Raw genomic sequence first — 21809 nt, forward strand, 5'->3', positions numbered from 1 at the left:
ACCAGGCAGAGGGCCTTCTCAGTAGTGGTGCCCTCCCTGTGGAACGCCCTCCCACCAGATGTCAAAGAGAACAACAACTACCAGACTTTTAGAAGACATCTGAAGGCAGCCCTGTTTAGGGAAGCTTTTAATGTTTGATGTATCACAGTATTTTCATATTCTTTTGGAAGCCGCCCAGAGTGGCTGGGGAAGCCCAGCCAGATGGGCGGGGTATAAATAATAAATTATTATTATTATTATTATTATTATTATTATTATTATTATTATTATTATATATTAAGTATATAATAGCTCCAATGTAAAATTTACAAGGCCATTTATGGGATAAAAACGACAAAACCTTAACCATACAATAAAATGTCAATGATCAATTCAATAAAATGTTCCATGGGAACAGATTCTGGTGAACTGCTTCACAGGCCGTCTTTAGAGGAGCTGAATTTATGCCCAGATTTATCGATCCTGGACATTGGATAATATCAATCAAATCACAAGATGTGTCAATAGGCCAGATCCTTTGAGTGCTTGGTTAGAGTACGTTGAGGATAATTTTCATCCCTCCAAGCTAATTCTTGGCATTGGAAAAGACTCCTGTAACATCAGGAAAGGAATGGCTGATGAACAACCATTGAAAGTTTCAAGATGAATCAACTGATATGTAAATTCTTACCCCAAAGAGGGTTGGAACTGTAGTTTTGACAGTAGAGAAGTACTACATCAACGACAACCGTTTTTAAGCTCAGGCTCCACTTTGGTTTCACCTGCATATCTGTAAATAGACACAAATATTGCAAAATATCAATAGGCCTCCAGCAATGCCCTTCCAAAGGAAACCAACCATGTGCTCCTGGAATTTCTCATATTTCATTGTTTTTAGCTGTTATTTTCTTCTCATGGCTTATTGCTCTAAGAAATAAAGAACCGTCTGCCGTGTGCTATCTGCCATTGATCTCAATCAGCCTACTCCCAAGGAAATCCCATTGCCTAAATTCCCAGGAAGCTGTGTAAAGGATGGTAGCTCACAATTTTCTGCTTCATAATAGCCTTTTCTAATTGCAGTTTTAGCTCTCAGGGATCATGTTGAATACTTGAATGATTCCCTTTGCTTTGCCAAAATAAGCTTGACACTATTCCTGTGTTCCCAATTAAAGGTGATATATAGAAAACAGAGAAGTCATAAGAAAGCTTTTTAAATGGAAGATAAATTCCTCGAAATTGCAAGCTGCGAGAGGTGTTTATTACAAATGATTTAAAATAAAAGCAGTAAGCAGCTGTAAAAATGTCAGCTCTGGAAAATATTGGATCTCTTCCTCCAGGCTAGAGGTGGGGAATTGGTGGCTCCTGGGGTCAATTTGACCCACACAACCATTTTGACTCCCCCTTCAGCCTCTCCTGGAGCCCCATCCCTCCTCGGCAGCAGCGCACATGGGACCACAAAGTGCTGTCCTGAGGACCTTCCGCTTCTCCTTGTAGCTGAAGGGGAAGGTGGGCAGAGCATTGCAATTATTCAAGGCGCTGCAGAATAGATCCACGTGTGTTCATGCGTGCATTTAACAGAAATGTTTGTTCTCATTTTCCCCTTCCATAAACTACCATTTCTAATGCCATCTCACTACCTGTTTGGGTCATCTATAGGTAGAGATATTAAAAATTCAACGGTTTTGTTTCCAGCAGGGAGCTGTTATCTATTCCCTAAGGAGATATCTGACAATGCATTTGTGCCTTGAATTATTGGTTGCTGACACAGATATCAGATGCAGGGTGACAAAGAAGCATCCTACTTTGTTAGCTTTAACTAAATGGGAGTCAACTGGGTCAATTGCATCTTGGGGGGAAACTCTTACCAAAAGAAGAACAATTATATACTGTTCAGATATTGCTTGGTTGTTATAATTTTTCCTGGGGCTTAGCCAACCATTCTAAATAAAATATTTAGAACATTAAGTTCAAATGAGAGGCTTTGTGTGCAAGTTCCTATAAAAGCCCTGTTTTGCTAAACAGATTTGCTAATTCTTCACTCCTTGTTTGCAAAAGCATCAACAGTGTTGCTGTCCACTGCTCAGTGTCATTTCCCACCTTTGTGTGCCTTCAGGTTTTTAACATTGATTTAGAATCCCACAGTATTGTTATTCAATTGACAAATCAAAGCTGTGTGTCTTTATGGAGTCTTACTCTGTTATGTTAAATGGACAAAGCAATTTCTTTGTTCTGAAATGCATAATCCCATACAGTACAGTAAACCACCAACAGGCACAGCCCATCATTGTTTCTTGTTGCTTCTCTTTTGGATCGTGCAATGGTGTGTGGGATTCAGTCGTATAAAAGCGAAAAAAGATCGTCACGACAACAAGCTATAAGACCTTTTATCCCCACACCTCAAATTATTTCTGCAGGCTCTCATTCTGGCACACCAACAAACATTCAGGCAATTACACAGTTTGGTTGCTTGGTGTGAGGTGGGGGCGTGTAGCTCTTTTACGCCAGAGAACAGGACATTCCTTCTACCTGGGATGGTCATTATCTTCTGTCCAGCTTCAGGAGGGATGCGCATGCAGTGCAGTCAGCCAGCCAAGTCAACTCTGGTGATCAATGGGGTGGCTGATGTTTCAGTCAGATCAACCTTACATCCATGTGTGCAGATTGTGCAGGACAATAGTACATTAACTAGGCTTCAGTATTCAACCTGGTTTTGAATTTGCACTGATTTTGATGTACAGTCATCCTTTATGCCCCAGAGAATTCTCTTTCTTTTTCCAGGATTATGTTCCAGCTACTGTTGAGGCACCATTTTTACAATAATAAGATGTCCTCCAGAGAGGGCCTCAAGTTTTATTTTAATAATTGTGTATTATAATTTAAAATATTCTGGATGAGAATTTATCCTGCCTAAGTTTTTTGGCTGCACTTTCCTGGGTTTTATGGATTTTTGTTTGGTTTTTATTATAACCAATTCTTACAACAAATCTTTAGGTAACAAACAACTAATAAATTGAAGTAGTAATAATAATTAGAACAACTCCATCTAATTCGCATAAGGTTCCATTTACAGACATGGCAGACAAGCATAAAACTCAAGTTATTTGCCTTCTTTATGCAACAATTTGGGTTCTTACTGCCTCTCCCAGTCCTCAAACAGTAAGAAAGTTATACGGCTTTTGAAAAGGAAAAGACTCATTTCTCTAACTTTCTTTCTAGCTGGAATGATAAGACACAGCAATATGGTGAGGTGATTAATGTGGAAATAACCCAGCTACTATAATGTATCTCTCCTGATAAGGCAACACATTTTACTGCGATGTTGCAGAAGTGGATCTGTGCTTTCTCTTGGCTTATGGTATTTCATTTCTGTGGTTCCTTCCTTCCTTCCTGATGGCAGTGGGAGCTGAAGATCCACAGGAGAACTCTGGGCCGCTACTAATCAGAGGAGAACATGAGTGAGGAAGAGAGGTTCTTGCTTATGTACACAAGAGTGAACTTCAGAAGAGACATGGCAGTCATTTTTGTAACAATCCCTGCAAGGAGGGGATAGAAAGCTACCACCTCAGGAAAAGAATTTGGGGCCCAGCTTCATGCTGTACTAGCTTTCTTATTGCAAAGGTGGCTTGCTTGCTGGCTTGCTTGCTTGCAATGTAGTGGAGGGTTTAAAAATATGATCCTTCACTTAAAGTCTGAAGTGGTACAATTTATTCTGCTGCCTCGACAGACCAGGTTTTCATTTCAACTCCCTCCCTCCCACACCTGTGCAAATGCTAGAACTGGCACTTTTGAAGGATAGGCAGACCAGCAGCTCCGAGAGGAGATCAGACTTCAAAATGAACAATCTCTGCTACTTTACAAATCGGTAGCTTGATGTCTGCATACCCAACAGTAATATACATAGAAGAATATACTGCAAGGCTGCCTGAAATAGCATCTGTAGCTTCCTTTCTGTCGTGATATCTAGTATCACTCACAATGGGCTAGAGCTGTGTGCAGATAGTCTCTTGAAAGTCTCTACCCTCCTTGTGGACAGAGAAATTGAGGGGTGGGATATTTACAGAAGTTTATAAAATTATGCCTGGCATGGAGAAAGTGGAGAGAGAAGAGTTTTTCCTCCCTCTCTCATATGCTAGAAGTGATGGACATCCAATGAAGTCAAATGTTGGAAGATTCAGAACAGATAAAAGAAAGGACTCTGGGCTTTGCTCCCACTGCCGGTAATAATAATAATAATAATAATAATAATAATAATAATAATAATAATAATTTATTTATACCCCGCCCATCTGGCTGGGCTTTCCCAGCCACTCTGGGCGGCTTCCAGAAAAATATTAAAATACTGTAATACATCAAACATTAAAAGCTTCCCTAAACAGGGCTGCCTTCAGATGTCTTCTAAAAGTCTGGTAGTTGTTGTTCTCTTTGACATCTGATGGGAGGGCGTTCCACAGGGAGGGCGCCACTACCTAGAAGGCCCGGTAGAGATGACCACCAACCTGGGTGGCTTTAAATGAGGACTGGACAAATTTGTGGAGGATAAAGCTAACAGTGATTACTAGTAGCAGCTCTGCGTCCCCTGTTGGAGGCAGTAATGCTTCTGCATACAAGCTGCTGGAAGCCACAGGAGAAAGAGTGCTCTTGGGTTTGGGCCCCACTTGCAAGTGCAGATGTCGAATTTCTGCAAAACACATTATCCGTGAGGCCAGTGCCACATGCGCAAGAGTGCAGCCTGACCACAGAATTGGTAAGAACCAGTTAAGACTGGACGTTAGAGTGAGAAACAACTCCATGTAAGGAACAAGGAGGGCTCTGATAGATACAACAGAAATGGGTTGTGCTTTCAAGGACCGTAGTCAGATGAAGAGATGGTGAAACAATGAGCTGGCCTAAGGTGGCTGGTGATGGTGAAACAGCCAAGATGATGCACATTTTTTCAATATAGAGTGTGTCGTAATGGAAAGCAGAGTCTTTGAACTTCATCCTGGATTCCTGAATAAAGCCTGACCAACTGGGGATTTGGTGTGAGCCGCCATCCTTGAATCCCCCAAATCTCTCTCGCAGTTTCCCACTGTGAGAACAAGATGTTTAGGGAAGCTTTTAATATCTGAAGGACTATTGTATTTTAATATTTTGTTGGAAGCCGCCCAGAGTGGCTGGGAAAACCCAGCCAGATGGGTGGGGTATAAATAAATTGTTGTTGTTGTTGTTGATGATGATGATGATGATGATGCTGATGCTGAAGTAGTTGGACCATTGGCCTCATCCAGCAGCTTTGTGTTGTGGTCAAATCTTAAATTTCTCTTAATTTCTCCAGCAGGAATAGACATTCGCCGACATTTTCTCAGGGGTGGGGCTCACCATCAACAATGACAGTAATAACTATCCTTCCTTCTTTCCTCAGGAGATGTTGTTGCTCCTGCTGCAAGTGGGAGCCGGGAGCCACCTGCAGAATGTTATTCTTTATTATTATTATTATTTGCTTACATTTATATCTTACCTCTCTTCTGTCACCAAAAGGCAGAACTCGTGAAGATGCAGCTCTGCTCTCCTGTTTCTCCTGACCACTCATGGAAATTATTATCAGGGCTTCTGGCGTGGTGGAGCCCATGCCAGTTTCTGTTTCAGAGAACCAGGCATCAGTATTGTGTTTGAGTTTGAAAGCAGATGTGTTGTAATAAAATGATAGCAATGTATATTAAGAATAAGAATAATGACAATGACGGGTATTTTGTGTTTTCCTTTTGTAATTTTATGCTGTAAATCAAATAATCAAATAATAATAATAATACATGTGGATGCCTAGGCAGATGTCCTTTTCGATGTGTCAGTGGGGGGGCAGAGTCTACTGCATGTCTAAAATGTGTCACCAACATGTAAAGTTTGGAAAGCTCTGCTTTAAGTGATATCCAGTGTTGTGCGTTGGGATCTAGGGTGTTGCTGGGGGGGGGCTGCTTGGTGGAGGTTGCTGCTTTTTAAAGATTTTGTTGTGATTTATGTGGAAATTGTTCAGTTTGGTTTTGTATTTTTCAATATTTTATTTATTATGACTACTTTTGTTATGTTGTGGTTACGTATTTTTTCATGTTGTAAGCCAGCTTCAGCACAGTTTGAACTGTGGGAAGGTGGTATACAAATAAAATTAAGTATGTCTGAATGTAAACTTTGAGTAGACTTCCTTTTCCTTTCCACCTGTGTGCTCTCCCCCAATCTGCTCCCATGTCCTCGCCCCCTGCAGCAGAGTTTTGGGGATGAGTGGTGCTGGGGCTGCAGGGTGGGAGGAGAAGAAGTCCTGTTGCACCAGCAGAAGACCATTCCCTTGCCTTCCCAACCAGAGTTGCAAACCAGGAACAGATCATGTGCAGAATTAATCAACTAGCAGATCTGAATGGGTGGGGAAGGAAGAGAAAGTGCAGGAACCCACATCATATTCTGAAGTGACCCAAGGTGTCTCGCTAGCTGTTACATGCCTCTCCCTATGAGGGAATGGTTATCAACTTGATTTCATTCTCCAGCAGAGCACTGAACAGTGATGATCACACAAAATTGAACCTGCGTTTTCTCTTGGCTCATTTCATTTTTGTGGGGAATGGAACACAAATTTCTGTCTCCATGAGGGGAATCCCAATCGCCCTGGTGAGTGTTGGGAATGCAAAGTCAAATACAAATTCTCTTCCCTGTTAAGAAAGAAATGTGATTTGAAGTGAGGTTGCAGGGAGCCAGACAGAGGACCTTCTCGGTAGTGGTGCCCACACTGTGGAACTCCCTCCCTTCAGATGTGAAGGAAATAAGCAGCTATCTTATATTTAAAAGACATCTGAAGACAGCCCTGTTTAGGGAAGTTTTTAATATTTAATGCTGTATTGTTTTTAACACTTGATTGGAAGCCGCCCAGCGTGGCTGGGGAAACTCAGCCACATGGGTGGGATATAAATAATACATTATTATTATTATTATTATTATTATTATTATTATTATGCAAAGGAAAGGTTGCTTTTTTAAAAGTATATATGTAGAATATGTAGAGATCCATAATGCAGAAAGTACAATAAGTGATTGCTCCTATTTACATTGCCCAAGTAAGCATTTGGAAATGCATAAATCTATGCTTCTTTATCATTTGTATTATGTGTAGTAAGTCATGTGTTAATTTGCAGATTTCTTTAAAAAATGAATATTTGTCCCTCACTTATGACCCTAGGACAGCTATAGGTTGTTTGTTTGTTTGTTTTTGAGGAGGTGGTACCCGAGAAGAAGTGCCTGAGATGAAAAGGGAATGAAAGAGATGCTTAGGACTGACTTTCTGGATTTGGTTGCTGCACTTTTTAAAATAAGAGGATGAGGTTTATTCCTTCTACGGGTTAGAAGGAAAGAAGAAAGGTAGCTCTTCAATGGGTATGGGAGAAAGCATTGCAAGGGAATAGTCTGGTATGAGGTGTGCAAAATAGAGCCCCTTTTGTACTGTCCCCTGGGGGGGGGGACACTGCAACTCGACTCTGTCTTGCCTTGCTGGGGTAATGGGAGAAGCACCAGACTAAGTGAGACAAGCCAGAATTTGGCCCTCCTTATGGCAGTATGGCCTCATTTTATGGAATGGGTTCTGCTAAACATGAGAGGAGTGACAAAGAAAACGATAAGTACATGGAATCCATTTCTGCATTCCCTGCTGCCCCTTTTCTCTTGGACTCAGTTATTTGGCAGAAATGACTCCGCTGAAGCTATTATACCTAAGAGGTGATATTGATTCCCAGAAACAAATGACTAGGTATTTTGCAATTGAAACAGCATTCTAGGTACTCCATTCCACTTCTGTTCTTAATGAAGGTGTCACAGGAATCATAGAATCATAGAGTTGGAGGGGACCCTCAGGGTCATCCAGTCCAGTCCCCTGCAATGCAGGAATTACTTGGAGGAGCCCACAAATTTTATTTTGGCTCCATTATTTGCGATGGACCCTTTCCTGCTCCTGAGTCTCTGGGACATGGAAGGACTTGGGGAGTTCTCACATGTTCTGTTGAACTTTAGAGCAGCAGCCAGAAGTGAGAGACCAGGGACTAATCTACACTGGCGAGTTATAATGTTATAAATACATTATAAAAATGTGACACCAAGGGGGCGCTGTATAGCAGGCAAAGGGAAATTCCATTGCGAGCTATAGAACGGTTTTTTTCCTTAGCATCTTTTAATATCAGTGTAGATCCAGCCTAGCCCAGCCAGTCCCCATTCCAAAGGGCAGCTTCCTCCTACTCATGACCAGCAGCTACTTCTGCTTGCCAGATGCAATAGAGAATCATGTCACTTGGGGAAAGCTCTGCGGTGTGTCAGGGACACTGAGGTGTAGTGACTAGATATGGAAGTTTGGGCACTGGGAGAAGGAAAGAACGGATCCATGATCTGAAGGAGCCTGGAACAGCCGGGAGACCTGAGTCAGAAGCAGGAGAAGATGCAGGAGTGGAGACTGAAGAGCAGGAGGAGAGAGAGAGAGAGAGAGAGAGAGAGAGAGAGAGAGAGAGAGAGAGAAATATCCGGCTGGTGGAGAGTCAAGGGCTTCCACATCTCCTCCTTCTCCTGCCCCCTCCTCTCCTGCTCCACTGCCTTCCTGGACCAGAAGTTTGAAGCAGGAGGAGCACATTCCCCCTCCCCATCACAAGACGCAGTGTCCCTGCTCACTGTCCCCTTGCCAAGCCACACACACACCCCGCCGCAAACCCAGGCCTTGGGGAAGGTGTAGCAGAGGGGCTTCATTCTCTTTCCCCAGGCTGCTACTTGGTTCCCCAGGTTTCAGGAGGCTGCTTGCTTCATTGTTCTCCATCTGGAAAGATCCTCCCTCACTCCTGGATAGCTCAGTCAGTCCAGCATGAGACTCTTAATCTCGGGGTTGTGGGTTGGAGCCCCATGTTGGGCAGCAGATTCCTGCATTGCAGGCGGTTGGACTAAATGACCCTCGTGGTCCCTTCCAACTCTACAATTCTATGATTCTGTGATTCCTGTTGGTATTGTCTGTCCCACATTGGGGGTTTCTTCGAGTTTTGGGCCAGAGGCGGAGATTAGGGATTCCTAGCAGTGGAAAGGAGAATTCCTGGAATGTAAGATCCAAGTTTGGGGTTTGGTGAGAGAACTCCAGCAGAGATTTAACAAAATATGCAGCAAAGCAAAGCATGGAAATAGAGGCAGTAAAAACTTAAAAGGTGCTCTTTAAAGTGAGATCCAAATTGCCCCCATAAAATATTCCTTTCCAAAGCTTCCCTCTTCCCCCAGCATAGGAAAAAGACTACATGTTTGGCAAGTTAAAGAAGAGTTTACTTACAAGCTCTCTGAAGGTCAGATTCATGTGCTTTAGAAAAGTAAAACTTAGCTTAGTGCAAGTTCCTAAATTATTGGTATAGGAACTCAAGAGTGGGTTGTGAGAGCCAAGCAGCCTTTGCTGGAGCAACCAGCTCAAATCTTTTCATGCACTGAGCTTCTCAAGTAGACTGAAGGTGAACAGAGAATTAATTACTGTACCCATTTCCCCCCAAGGTAAGGGGAAGTGACCTAGGCTAAGCCTGGCAGGACAGCTTACTCTATGGTATTAACTCCTTCATGCATTAATTAGACAAGCATGTTGCTTATATGAGGCTGGTTATCCCATAGGAATGTAGCCTCCCTAGCTAATGTAACCCATGAATAAATGAGAGACAGAGTTGACAGTTGATGTTTTATAGCTGTGTGGACAGGATTGCCAGATGAGCCTGGACTCCAGTTCTGAGGACTGGGTTCTCCCCATTGTCTTTCATTGTGTAATTTGAGTTATGCCACTCCTTTTTCCAGCTTATGTCAGGTTGCCAAAGGATGTGACCAAGCTGAACAGGCTTAGGATCCAGTGCTAGTTTCTCCTGCATGATCCTGGCCCTTATGCTCCACCTTTGGGACTTGTAGTGGCCTACGTTCTGAGCCCCAGCTGAGCCAGGATGGGTGAGTTAGGCCAGCCTATCTCTGGCTGATCCAGGCTTAGAGTCTTATGCCAGCAATCCACCACATCATAAGATACTTAGCCCAGCGGAGGCAGCAGAATGAGGTGGTAGAATCCCAAGCAAGCAGATTCCTGGTGGGGGTGAACTTTTTAAATGCTTCTCCACATTAGCAAAGGAACACTTTCTGCAAGTAAAAGAAACCAGGCATATCAGCGAGAGAGCTTCTTGCCCATCCTACTCCTGGCTGTGCTCATTTTCTGCACCTACAGCCTTAAATCGCACACTGTGCTCCACCACTGCGTTTCCATTCCAGACTGCTGATATAGAGAACAGGCCTCAATCAAGTCTTCAAACGCAATTCAATTTAGATGTAAAAATAGTGATGGATTTTGTAATTATACACCTATTAATTTCTCAAGTACTTGATTGGATCCAGCTCAATATAATCCTCGCAGGAATCCCTCTTATAGACTTTAGGTGGAGAATCACACTTCCAGGAGGGATTCTAAGAACTGGACCCACTGCGTTTCAGTCAGCCAAGCACAAAGCAACAACTTAAAGGGAGATTTATTTGAAGTTTTTCAGCCCTAGTCAGCAATATGTAAAATCCTCTCTGGCCTCCTCATCCATCATTCAATCCACTCCCCCTCCCGAAGTCATCAATTTTTTCACCTCTCTCCATCCATCTTCTGCCATTTCCAAGAAACTATATTGTGATGCAACCTCTACCCTTTCTCCCTGCGGGGAACACATTAAGGCCATTTTAAAGTCTGTTCTGAAACTCTATAATAAGAATAATACTAACAATCCCACCCCCACCCCCCAATTCTACAAATCAGAAATGAGTGCTGAATCTCTACAGGTCAACTAAATGTAATTCCAAAATCTTGAAACTGTAGTATTACATAATTTCATAAGGCTAAAAAGAGTTCCAGACATCACCAGTACTGTTAGGAAGCCTTGTAAACTAAACAGTTTTGCTATTGGGAAATCTAAAGCAGTTTCTCCCAAGCTAGTGCTTGCCAGGTGTTTTGGACTATGATTCCAATCATCTCTGACCATTGTCCATTCTAGCTGGGACTGATGGGAACTGTAACCCAACAACACCCAGAGAAGACCAGGTTGGGGAAGAATGATCTTTTACTTGTTTGTTTGTTTAATTTGTATACCACCCTATACCTACTGGTCTCAGGATTCTGATCTAAGTATTCTGAGAATAGCAATGATCTGAAGATTATGAATGAAGATTTATAGCAAACATTCTCTGTTTCCAGGTGTGTTGGAATGTTCAGGCAGAGGGCCTTTTTGGTAGTGGTGCCTGCCCTGTAGATGTCAAACAGATAAACAACTATGGGATCTTTAAAAGACATCTGAAGACAGTCCTGTTCAGCAAAATTTTAAAGTGAGATGTTGTATTGTGTTTTTACTCTTTTTTGTTGGGAGCCGCCCAGAGTGGCTGGGACAACCCAGTCTGAGGGGCAGCATATAAATAATAAATTATTATTATTCATGAACTTTCCATTCTATCTTATAGTCTTGTCCAGAGGCTTAAGCACAAGTCTCCTAAGGCCCACCACCTTCTGTTTGTTGGAGGGGAAGCGGAAGCATGGAGTCTAAACCCTGTGAGAAGCCCACTGCAGGGATCAAACTTTGCACCCAGATGTTCCCCTTCCAATAGGATTCGAAGCAATGGCATCAAGTGGCAAGAAAGGAGAATCAGACTAAGGAAGAACTTTCTGAGAGTCAGAGCTGTTCGACAGTAGAACAGACTCCCTTGGGAGGTGGTGCCCTCTCCATCCTTGGAGGTTTTAAAACAGAGGTTGGATGTCCATCTGTCATGGATGCTTCAGCTGAGATTCCTGCATTGCAGGGGGTTGGACTAGATGACCCTTGGGGTACCTTCCAACTCTACAGTTCTATGATTCTACTATTCTGTTCTATGATTCAATACATGAAGGGCTAGTAGGAGCAGCAACTAAGGATGTGACAGAGATCCAACTAGCAAACATACTTCCACTCTCTTCCTTCAATTGAAATCCTGTTGGTGCAGGGGACAGACCCTTGAAGAGGACTACAATGCTGCCGCCCCTTCTAGGGGGTCAGTGGACTTGATTTTCACTACTCTACAGCTTCACGAAAAATGCAGAGAGCAAAACCAACCCCTGTATATGGCGTTTATTGACCTGACTAAGACCTTCAACACTGTAAATCGTAATGCCCTGTGGACTGTCCTGAAAATCGGCTGCCCGGATAAATTTGTGAACATCCTTCGGCTCCTACATGATAGTATGGCAACAACTGCAGATAAAATGGCTCTCAAAATGAAGCATTCACAATGGGATCAGGCGTTAAACAGGGATGTGTTATCGCCCCAACTTCATCACCGTGATCCTACACATTGTCGAAGGGAAACTCCCCACTGGGGTAGAAATAATATTTATCAAACAGAAGAAAGCTTTTCCATTTGAGTAGGCTTAAAGCAAAGAGTAAGGTTACCATAGAGCTTCAATATGCTGATGGCAACGTAGTGTGTGCACACTCAGAGGATGACCTCCAAACCATCCTAAATATCTTCACAGAAGCTTACAGAAAGCTTGGCCTATCACTCAATATCCAAAAAACCAAAGTGCTGCACCAACAAGCACAAAACAACCCCTCCACAGAGCCACAAAGCCAACTTAATGGTGTAACATTGGAAAATGTCAATCATTTTTTCTACCTGAGTGCAGCTTTCTCCCAGTTGAAGCACAGAGTTTTTAATGACTGGGACATTCACAGGGAAACCAAAATGCTTGTTTACAAAGCTATTGTACTACCAACTTTAATGTATGCACACACCTTTTTGAATTTGGGCAAAGCTGTGCAGGAGATGAATTTGCCCTTCTTTCCTCTGACATCCTGCCCATTTTATGGATTGTCAAGCCTGGCTGCTGATTATTTAGCTTTATAGAGAAAGTCATTGTATTTTACGGAGCATTGATATTATTTCATTTTCACCTCCTCACAATTACCCATTCAAAGTAATGTTTAACTTCCTGTGAATGCTATCCTGAACTGACAGAACTCAACAGGGCCAGCTCAGTATTATGCTAATGGAGTCTTGGGTTCTTTTTATCAACTACACGTCCATTCAGGTTTATGACAAGCTTCACAGAATGGCCTTTGTGGTGGTGCTAATGCTGACTTTCAATTTTATGGGAAAATAAAGCTGCATATATATGTGGTTTAACTAAATGTGTTATGGGCTGTTGCTTGCAAATGTTAGAAATGCATATGAATGATAATATTGTCCTAGAAAATAGGTACCTTTAGGCTCATAATAATGAAACTGAAAGAGACGGATTTCCAAATAAGGCAGGATTACTTTAAGCTGACAATGAAACCGAAAAGTGCTTTGAACACAAGAAAATAGTAAATTCAGGAACTGTTTCTGGGAATCCCTGATACATGTCGTTGCATGTTTCAAATGGATGCAACTGATCAAAGAAAACACTACAGCTCAGACTGGAAAAAATAGCTCCTGAATGCTTAGAATGGGCAATGCTACTTTGTGTCAAGCTGGCAAATAATATATTTGGTTAATTTTTCCTCTAACCTTTTGATTTTGTGTTGTTGGCATTGTACTCTGAAGGGGAACTTGACCTTTGCAAGGTTTTATTCCCTTGCAGCATCTGACTCATGTCAGAGTGCTACATCTCTTCCCCTTGGAATGTCAAAAGTCATATGTCATTGTCGGTGTATGTCATCTAGACCATCTGAAGGAAGGGGGCTGGTTAGAGACATTGCATTTATCCATGGCTTTCCATTCCAGAAGTGAAAAACCATACATTCATTGTTAAGGATAAGTGCTGTGTACAGGCAAGAGGCATTATTACCCCTGAATTATAGTATTATTGGATTAATTAGATTTATGACTTGATTATGGAAGATGTTGCACAGGCCCTCTCTCTATTAGTAAGGTGAATATGGAATGTGTGGACATGCTGAATGTAGACAAAGGCAGAGGGAAAGGGCAGGAATGAATCTTCTCTGCAGCCCCCCAGAGATGCCATTAGAGACAGATGTAGGACAAAAGAGAACAAACATGTAAAAATATCATCCTGCTGTTGCACATTAACAATAGAGGGCAGGCTAATAATAACATTAATAATAATTCCTACTATTACATCATGAAATACACAAACATCAGTTTACAATATCAGACATTATGAAACAATTGCAAAACAATAAAAAAACCTAATCACATGGGTAACATTTCATGTTAGAAAAAGGCTCCATCACAAAACACATAAAACGAAGGGGATTTATCCCTAGAAGGCTGTAATTGAAACATGACCTAGGCTGATGAAGAATATCAGCAAAGCCCAAACTGCATTTTAGGAAAGATTACCAATAACGGGATGGAAGAAATGCACCCCTATGAAGTGGAGACATAGACCCATATCAGACGTAGCAGTCCATCAGGCTTGAGTGCTACATGAACAAGCCTGAATGATCTCCCTTCATCTAACGAATCAGGAGAGTGTGATTGCTAGAGTTTGCCATTATGAACCAAGTGATACAGTCCATTCTCCCTGCTATATCCCATCTCCTTCTGCTACTTACACAGAACACATTTAAAGTCAAAGGTTATTTAGCACAATGTATCATTCTCCATATATTCCTCTGGCAAATGAAGTTTCTTCTTTTCTTTTATATAGACAGAATAATGGTCAAGGCATTATGCAAATAGAATAAGATCTGAAAGAAAACTGAAGCATTCCTCCATGTCATTTCTTATATCATGTCAAGAACAGGTGGTCTGTCCTGTGGGCTCTATTTGTCAGCAAGCTGTATCTTTGAATGCTGTTCCTTTGAGTATTGCACTGGCAATAGAACCATGATAGGTGCACAGTCACATACAACAACAGAAACTTCAGGGCGCCAAGCACTGCAAGAGACCATATGCCAGCTGAGCTCCTTTATAAATTTGAGCAAGATAAGAGATAGTCATATGAAGACCCTTCATATGTCGATGGGGTTGTGTCCTGCATCTATGCCCGCCTCTCACCATGCACACTGCCCCAGCCCCTGCTGGCTGTGCGTTCAGCCAGTGTGTGAAGAGGAAGCAGAGATTCTGGACCAATCAGGTTCCCCATTCATGTAGGCGGGTGGGGCCTCTTCACACAGTGGCCAAATGCATGAGTGGCAGGTGGTGTGGCCAATGTGCACATTGTATGTGCAAGCGTTGGTAGGTGGGTGGGGAAAACATGCTTGATGAATGCAACTCCGTTCTCCTCCTCAACTTCTGAGGAATGTTTGCATGAGCACCTGTCTAGTCATAGGAGATTCCAGTGCCATCGACTAAATGCAGATCCTCATGACACTTGCATTTCAAGTCAGCAGAGGTTTTGTACATGAGATCTTGCCTAATATATCTGTCAGTAATGGACAAAGAACAAGGCTATACTTAAAGAAACACATGAACAGGAATAGAAATGGCATTAAAAAATCCAGAAATACAAACCCCTCTGAGCAAACATTTCAACCTCACTGAACAGTCCATAAGAAACCTCCAAATGACCTTTTTAAAAAGAACCAATTCCAGCGACTGCACCCGAGTGAGGTGGCAGAGCAGGAACACATCCAGAAATCTGACTGTGTGATCTGACACCTGAAGAAAGACTATGAATTCTTCTCCCTGGTTGTCATGCTTAAAGTTGTGGAGGAAGCTGTTGCATGGGCACAGATGAGATGTGAATCCATGCTTACTGTACGGAAAGACATTTGTTTTTAATGCTCACACCACTTCCATGTTGCTTTATAATGGCCAATAGCTTGTCACTACCCTTCGTCAATCAGCATGCCCTGTCATTCCCATCTTATTTGTAATAAGGCAGATGCCCCTTTGCAAATGTGGGTTCCTAGGAGCACACATATTGTTTTGACTTCCTTTCTGCAGGCAGTTCCACTCCTTTCATCTGGAGAAGTGGCCCTGCAAGCTACGAAAGTTTGTGCTGCGTTAACATTTCTTTGAAAATGTACCCTTGACACATACGTTCAATAATGTTTATCAAATGACATACCGCTCGCTTAGAGGGATCCTCTTTGCCGCTGTCATCATAGGAGTCACATTCCAGGTTGTACAGTTCCCTTTGAGAGGCCCAATTCCCTGGTGATTCCAGCAGATCCACAAATTGTGCTCCTTCCATGACAGGAGGGGCAGAGAGAGCCTTGAGAACAATGAACGGTGACAATAAACACTGTCAGCTCTCTTGAATCCTTTCCAGTTTTGCTCCAGTTGTAACCCTCCAGAAACAAAGCCGTGTTCTTCAATCAATGTTTACATTCACTGCTTGTCAGTGCCAGCTGACGGAGAAGAATCTCTCACCAATTTGGATTGCCAATTTGTCATTAGCAATTAGCACTGAAGATGAAAAAAACATTAGCCACATTTGTTCCACATTCTCAGGGCCTCAGAGTCTCTCTCTCTCTCTCTCTCTCTCTCTCTCTCTCTCTCTCTCTCTCTGTTAAAGGACTAATCAACACTTTGATGAAAATGAGAAAGCGGAGCACTCTCTCCAACACAGACATCCAGAGGACCAAGTTGCTCTTTTGCACCTGCCTCCTCCTGCACTTCCTGCCCCACCTTTATGCCTGCCTTTCTTCTTCCATTTATCCATCCATTTTGCCCCCTTCTGATATAGGAATTAGAGACCCAGGGGTTCATTTTTTTATTTTAAGAATGCTTCAGTGTTTCACTTTTAATTGCATTTAACATTTTAGATAGAATGCATGAAAGGAAAGGTTTGATTTCTGTGTGAGGTTCCTGTGGGCCTGCATTTTACAGTCTTATGCTCGCTAGGCCATAAACTAGAAACCCTCTCTAACTCTGAAAGTGGCACAAATGGCCCTCCAGGATGTTATTCTAAGTTTCGCATGAGTTGGCACCAAAGTGTCGAAACAGCTATCCCCGAAGCTTCCTGGAGGAAAGGAGAAGCCAGAGAATGAGATGAAGGAAGGAATGTCAACAGCCTGATGAAGGCCTTGTTGCCAGGGGAACAGTGCTAGAGATGTGACAACTGAGACCAAATGGCCTGGGCACTGGTGGCACCCCAAGGCAATTGTGGGGTGCAGATACTGGTATGGAGCCATGTGTGTTGTGCTTCTCATGACCTGTAACCTTTCTTGATGTATGTAGAAGGATGCTTATGTTTTAAGAATGTTGTTTTGATGGTTTTAAAAATATATATATTCAAAATTATAACAAGACATATTATCCAAAAACATATCATCCTTCCCCCCCATTTTTCCTCCCTCCCCCCTCCCACACAAAACCCACCCACCCCCACCCCACCCCCCAACTTCCCTCAGTTCCAGTCTTTGGTTTCTCTAAGAATGCTGTTTTCTGCATGTTACAAAGTTGTATAGATCCTCAAACTATTTAGCTGATTTTTTTTTTTATAAAAAAATTTTTTTATAAAATTTTTTATTGGTTTTTCCACATATAATATAAGACAATACAAAAGACAAACACAAACAAACACACATATAAACATGTAAAATTTCATAGATTTTTTCATATACCCAATTTCAGCGACTTCCCCATGCCCCCCTTTTCTGCATCTCTATTTTAAGCTTTTTTTTTTTCCAGCAACCCCTGGTCCAATCATTTATCGCTGCAAATCTGTTATGCTTTACCCATGACATTTTAACACTCAATAATTTTGCAAGTATTTTTAAGATAAAGTTTAAATTTCTTCCAATCTTCTTCCGCCGTCTCTTTCCCTTGGTCACGGATTCTGCTCGTCATCTCTGCTAGTCCCATGTAATCGATCACCTTCGTCTGCCACTCTTCCAGTGTGGGTAGTTCTTGTGTCTTCCAATACTTTGCTAGTAGAACTCTCGCTGCTGTTGTAGCATACATAAAAAACATCCTATCTTTCTTTGACACCAATTGGCCTACCATGCCCAGGAGAAAAGCCTCTGGTTTTTTATGAAAGGTACACTTAAGCACCTTCTTAATTTCATTATAGATCATTTCCCAGAAGGCCTTAATCCTTGGGCACGTCCACCAAAGGTGGTAGAAAGTACCTTCAGTTTCCTTGCATTTCCAACATTTATTATTGGGCAAGTGGTAAATTTTTGCAAGCTTGACTGGGGTCATGTACCACCTATAAATCATTTTCATAATGTTCTCTCTTAAGGCATTACATGCCGTAAATTTTATACCGGTGGTCCATAACTGTTCCCAGTCAGCAAACATAATGTCATGACCAATGTCCTGTGCCCATTTAATCATAGCTGATTTAACCATTTCATCCTGTGTATTCCATTTCAGCAGCAAGTTGTACATTCTAGACAGATTCTTCGTATTGGGTTCTAACAATTCTGTTTCTAATTTTGACTTCTCCACCTGGAAGCCGATTTTCCTGTCCTGTTTAAAAACTTCATTTATCTGATAATAATGTAGCCAATCTCTTACTTTAAACTTCAATTTCTCATAACTCTGTAATTTCACATTTCCACCTTCTTGTTCTACAATTTCCCAATATTTTGGCCATTTAGATTCCATATTAAGTTTTTTAACTTCCTTTGCCTCCATTGGTGACAGCCACCTAGGGGTTTTATTTTCCAATAAGTCTTTATACCGACTCCAAACATTATATAATGCTTTCCTTACAATATGGTTTTTGAAGCTTTTATGGATTTTTACCTTGTCATACCATATATATGCATGCCAACCAAATCTATTATTGAACCCTTCTAAATCCAAAATGTCTGTGTTCTCAAGAAGTAGCCAATCTTTCAGCCAGCAAAAAGCTGCTGCTTCATAGTAAAGCTTTAAGTCCGGCAGGGCAAACCCCCCTCTTTCTTTTGCATCAGTTAATATTTTAAATTTTATTCTGGGCTTTTTGCCCTGCCAGACAAATTTCGATATATCTTTCTGCCACTTCTTGAAACAATCCATTCTGTCCACAATCTGCAATGTTTGAAACAAAAACAGCATTCTTGGCAAAACATTCATCTTAATAACAGCAATTCGGCCTAACAAGGAAAGTCTCAAATTTGACCATATTTCCAAATCTTTCTTAATTTCTGTCCAGCATTTCTCATAATTGTCTTTAAATAGATTCACATTCTTAGTTGTTAAATTAACCCCTAGATATTTCACCTTATTTGCTACCATTAATCCAGTTTCACTCTGAAACTTCTCTCTTTCCTCCACTGTTAGGTTCTTTCCCAATACCTTTGTTTTTTGTTTATTTAACTTAAAGCCTGCCACTCGACCAAAGGCTTGTATTGTCTCCAAAACTTTTTTTGTACTAGTGTCTGGCTCTTGCAAAGTTAAAACTAGATCATCTGCGAACGCTTTCAACTTGTATTATTTGGCTCCGACCTGAATCCCTTTAACCAGCTGGTCACCCCTGATCATATTTAGTAAAACCTCCAGAACAGTTATAAAAAGTAGTGGGGATATTGGGCACCCCTGTCGTGTCCCTTTTTCAATAGCAATTTGTTCAGTAACCACGTTATTTACAATTAGTTTTGCTTTTTGTTCAGAATAAATTGCACCTATACCATTCTCAAAACCTTGACCCACCCCCATTCCTTTGAGATTCTTTTTCATAAAGCTCCAAGAGATATTGTCAAAGGCTTTCTCAGCATCCACAAATATTAATACTGCCTTAGTGTTAATGTTATTCTCAAGTAGTTCCATAATGTCTATTATATTCCTCACATTGTCAGATAAGTGTCTTCCTGGGAGAAAGCCAGCCTGGTCCTTATGAATCTCACCCACCAAAACCCTCTTCAATCTTTTTGCCAAAATGTCTGCAAAAATTTTGTAATCCACGTTAAGCAATGATATAGGGCGGTAGTTCTTAATCTGATTCTTTTCCTTCTCAGATTTTGGTATAAGTGTAATATAAGCTTCTTTCCACGATTCAGGTGCCTTCTTCCCCTCTAAGATTTCATTGCAGACTTCCTTAAACGGTTGAATCAACCAGTCTTTCAAAGCTTTGTAATATCTGGAAGTCAGGCCATCTGGTCCTGGAGATTTTCCCAATTTCATGTTTTGAATGGCTCCCTCTATTTCTTGCTCAGTTATTTTCTGGTTCAAAATCATTCTACTTTGATCAGATATTTTTTGTAGTCCATACTTTTTAAGAAATTCTTCCATCTCTTTTTCCTCCACCGGCCCTTGTGCATAAAGTTTCCTGAAATAACTCTGAAAACAGTTTCTAATCTCATTTGGCCTAAAAATGCTCTTTCCTTCAACCTCTAGGCTTGTAACCGTGTTTAACTTTTGTCTCTTCTTCAGTTGCCATGCCAGAAGTTTCCCACATTTATCTGCCGATTCAAATGTCTTTTGTCTCATTTGCTTTATTTTCCATTCTATCTCCTGGTTCATCAATTCCATATACTGTCTCTGGTAAAACTTTATTTCTCTTAAAATTTCATGAGACTTTGGCTTTGATCTCAATTTCTTTTCACCTTCTTTTATTTTTTCCAAAATTTTGTTTTTCTTTTCATTCTGTCTCTTCTTTTTCAGGGTATTCTGCTGTATCAAAAATCCTCTCATAACCGCTTTACTTGCGTCCCAAATTGTTCTTTTTTCCACCTCTGTTTTCAGATTTATCTCAAAGTAGTCCTTAATAGATTTCTGGGCCTTTCTGTACACCTCTTCATCTCTAAATAGGGAGTCATTCATCCTCCATCTGAAGGAGCCAGCCGTTGTTGTGTTCATTTCCATCTTTACGGCGTTATGGTCGGAGCAAGTTTTTGGGCAGATTTCCACTTTCTTTATCTTAGGTGCCATTCCACTAGTTACCCAGATTTGATCGATTCTGGTCCAGGTCAATTTTGCTTCGGAGAAAAAAGTTCCCTCTCTCTCCAGAGGGTTTCTTGTTCTCCAAATGTCAATCAAGTCCATGTTATCTGTCATTTCAAAAAAAGTCTTAGGTAGCCTCCCATCCTTGGAAACCACCTGTCTTAGTGCTTTATCCATATTTGTAGAGACCACTCCATTCATATCTCCCATCATGATTATATTATAATCCAAATAGTCCATTAATGTCTCATGTAGTTTCTTAAAGAACTCTGACTTCCCTTCATTCGGAGCATAAATCCCAATTATCAATAATTTTTCTCCTTGGACTTGTATTTCTATTGCCAAATATCTTCCTTGTTCATCTTTAAACATCAGCTTCGGGGCCAATTTTTCCTTAGCATAAATCACCACTCCTCTTTTTTTCACCTTATCTGATGAAATGAATTCCTGTCCCAGTCTTTTATTAACAAGTAATTTTCTATGTGTTCTGGTCACGTGGGTTTCTTGCAAACAAATCAAATCCAATTGTTCCTTTTTTAAAATATGGAAAACCTCACGTCTTTTTCTGGGAAGGTTCAAACCTTTACAATTCCAGCTTAAAAATTGTAGAGCCATGTTGTTACTTACTTTGGTGCTCCTCCAACTGCCCCCAACAGTTGTTCTTCCTTTGTTGGGGTCTGAAGTCCAAATGTCAAGTTCGATATGTCCGCTAAGTCCTTAGCCTCAGTAGTCAGGTCCACCACTCCCTTCACCAGGTCTTCTTGATTTTTTTCCAGAAACTGTTCTTTATCTTGCACTGTTCTTATTTTGATTTTTTTCCCTTTATAATTGAAAGACAGGCCTTGAGGGTACTCCCATCTGTATATTATGTTGTTCTTCATCAACAAGGTGGTCAAATCCCTGTAGTAGGTTCTTACTTCCAAAATATATTTAGGAATATCCTTATAAATCTGAACAAAGGAGTCTTCAATCTCCAGAGATCTTTGATATTGTAAATTCAATATTTTGTCTCTCTCCTCCTTAGATCTCAAAGTTATCAGGCAATCCCTTGGCTTCTTTTTATTCTG

The 21809-nt window shown here is 41.3% G+C and overlaps 1 protein-coding gene across 1 annotated transcript in view; it reads right to left on the reverse strand.

Moving 5' to 3' along the window:
- Positions 1–16111, reverse strand: part of GRM3 (glutamate metabotropic receptor 3) — a 151592-nt gene extending 135481 nt beyond the window's left edge. Inside the window, exon 1 of the mRNA XM_053407387.1 lies at positions 15995–16111. The gene's annotated coding sequence lies outside the window, so the exon portion shown is untranslated. The remainder of the gene's footprint in view (positions 1–15994) is intronic.
- Positions 16112–21809: the final 5698 nt, after the last annotated feature.

This window comes from Podarcis raffonei, chromosome 10 (genome assembly GCF_027172205.1).
Source record: "Podarcis raffonei isolate rPodRaf1 chromosome 10, rPodRaf1.pri, whole genome shotgun sequence".
NCBI classification, from domain to species: domain Eukaryota; kingdom Metazoa; phylum Chordata; class Lepidosauria; order Squamata; family Lacertidae; genus Podarcis; species Podarcis raffonei.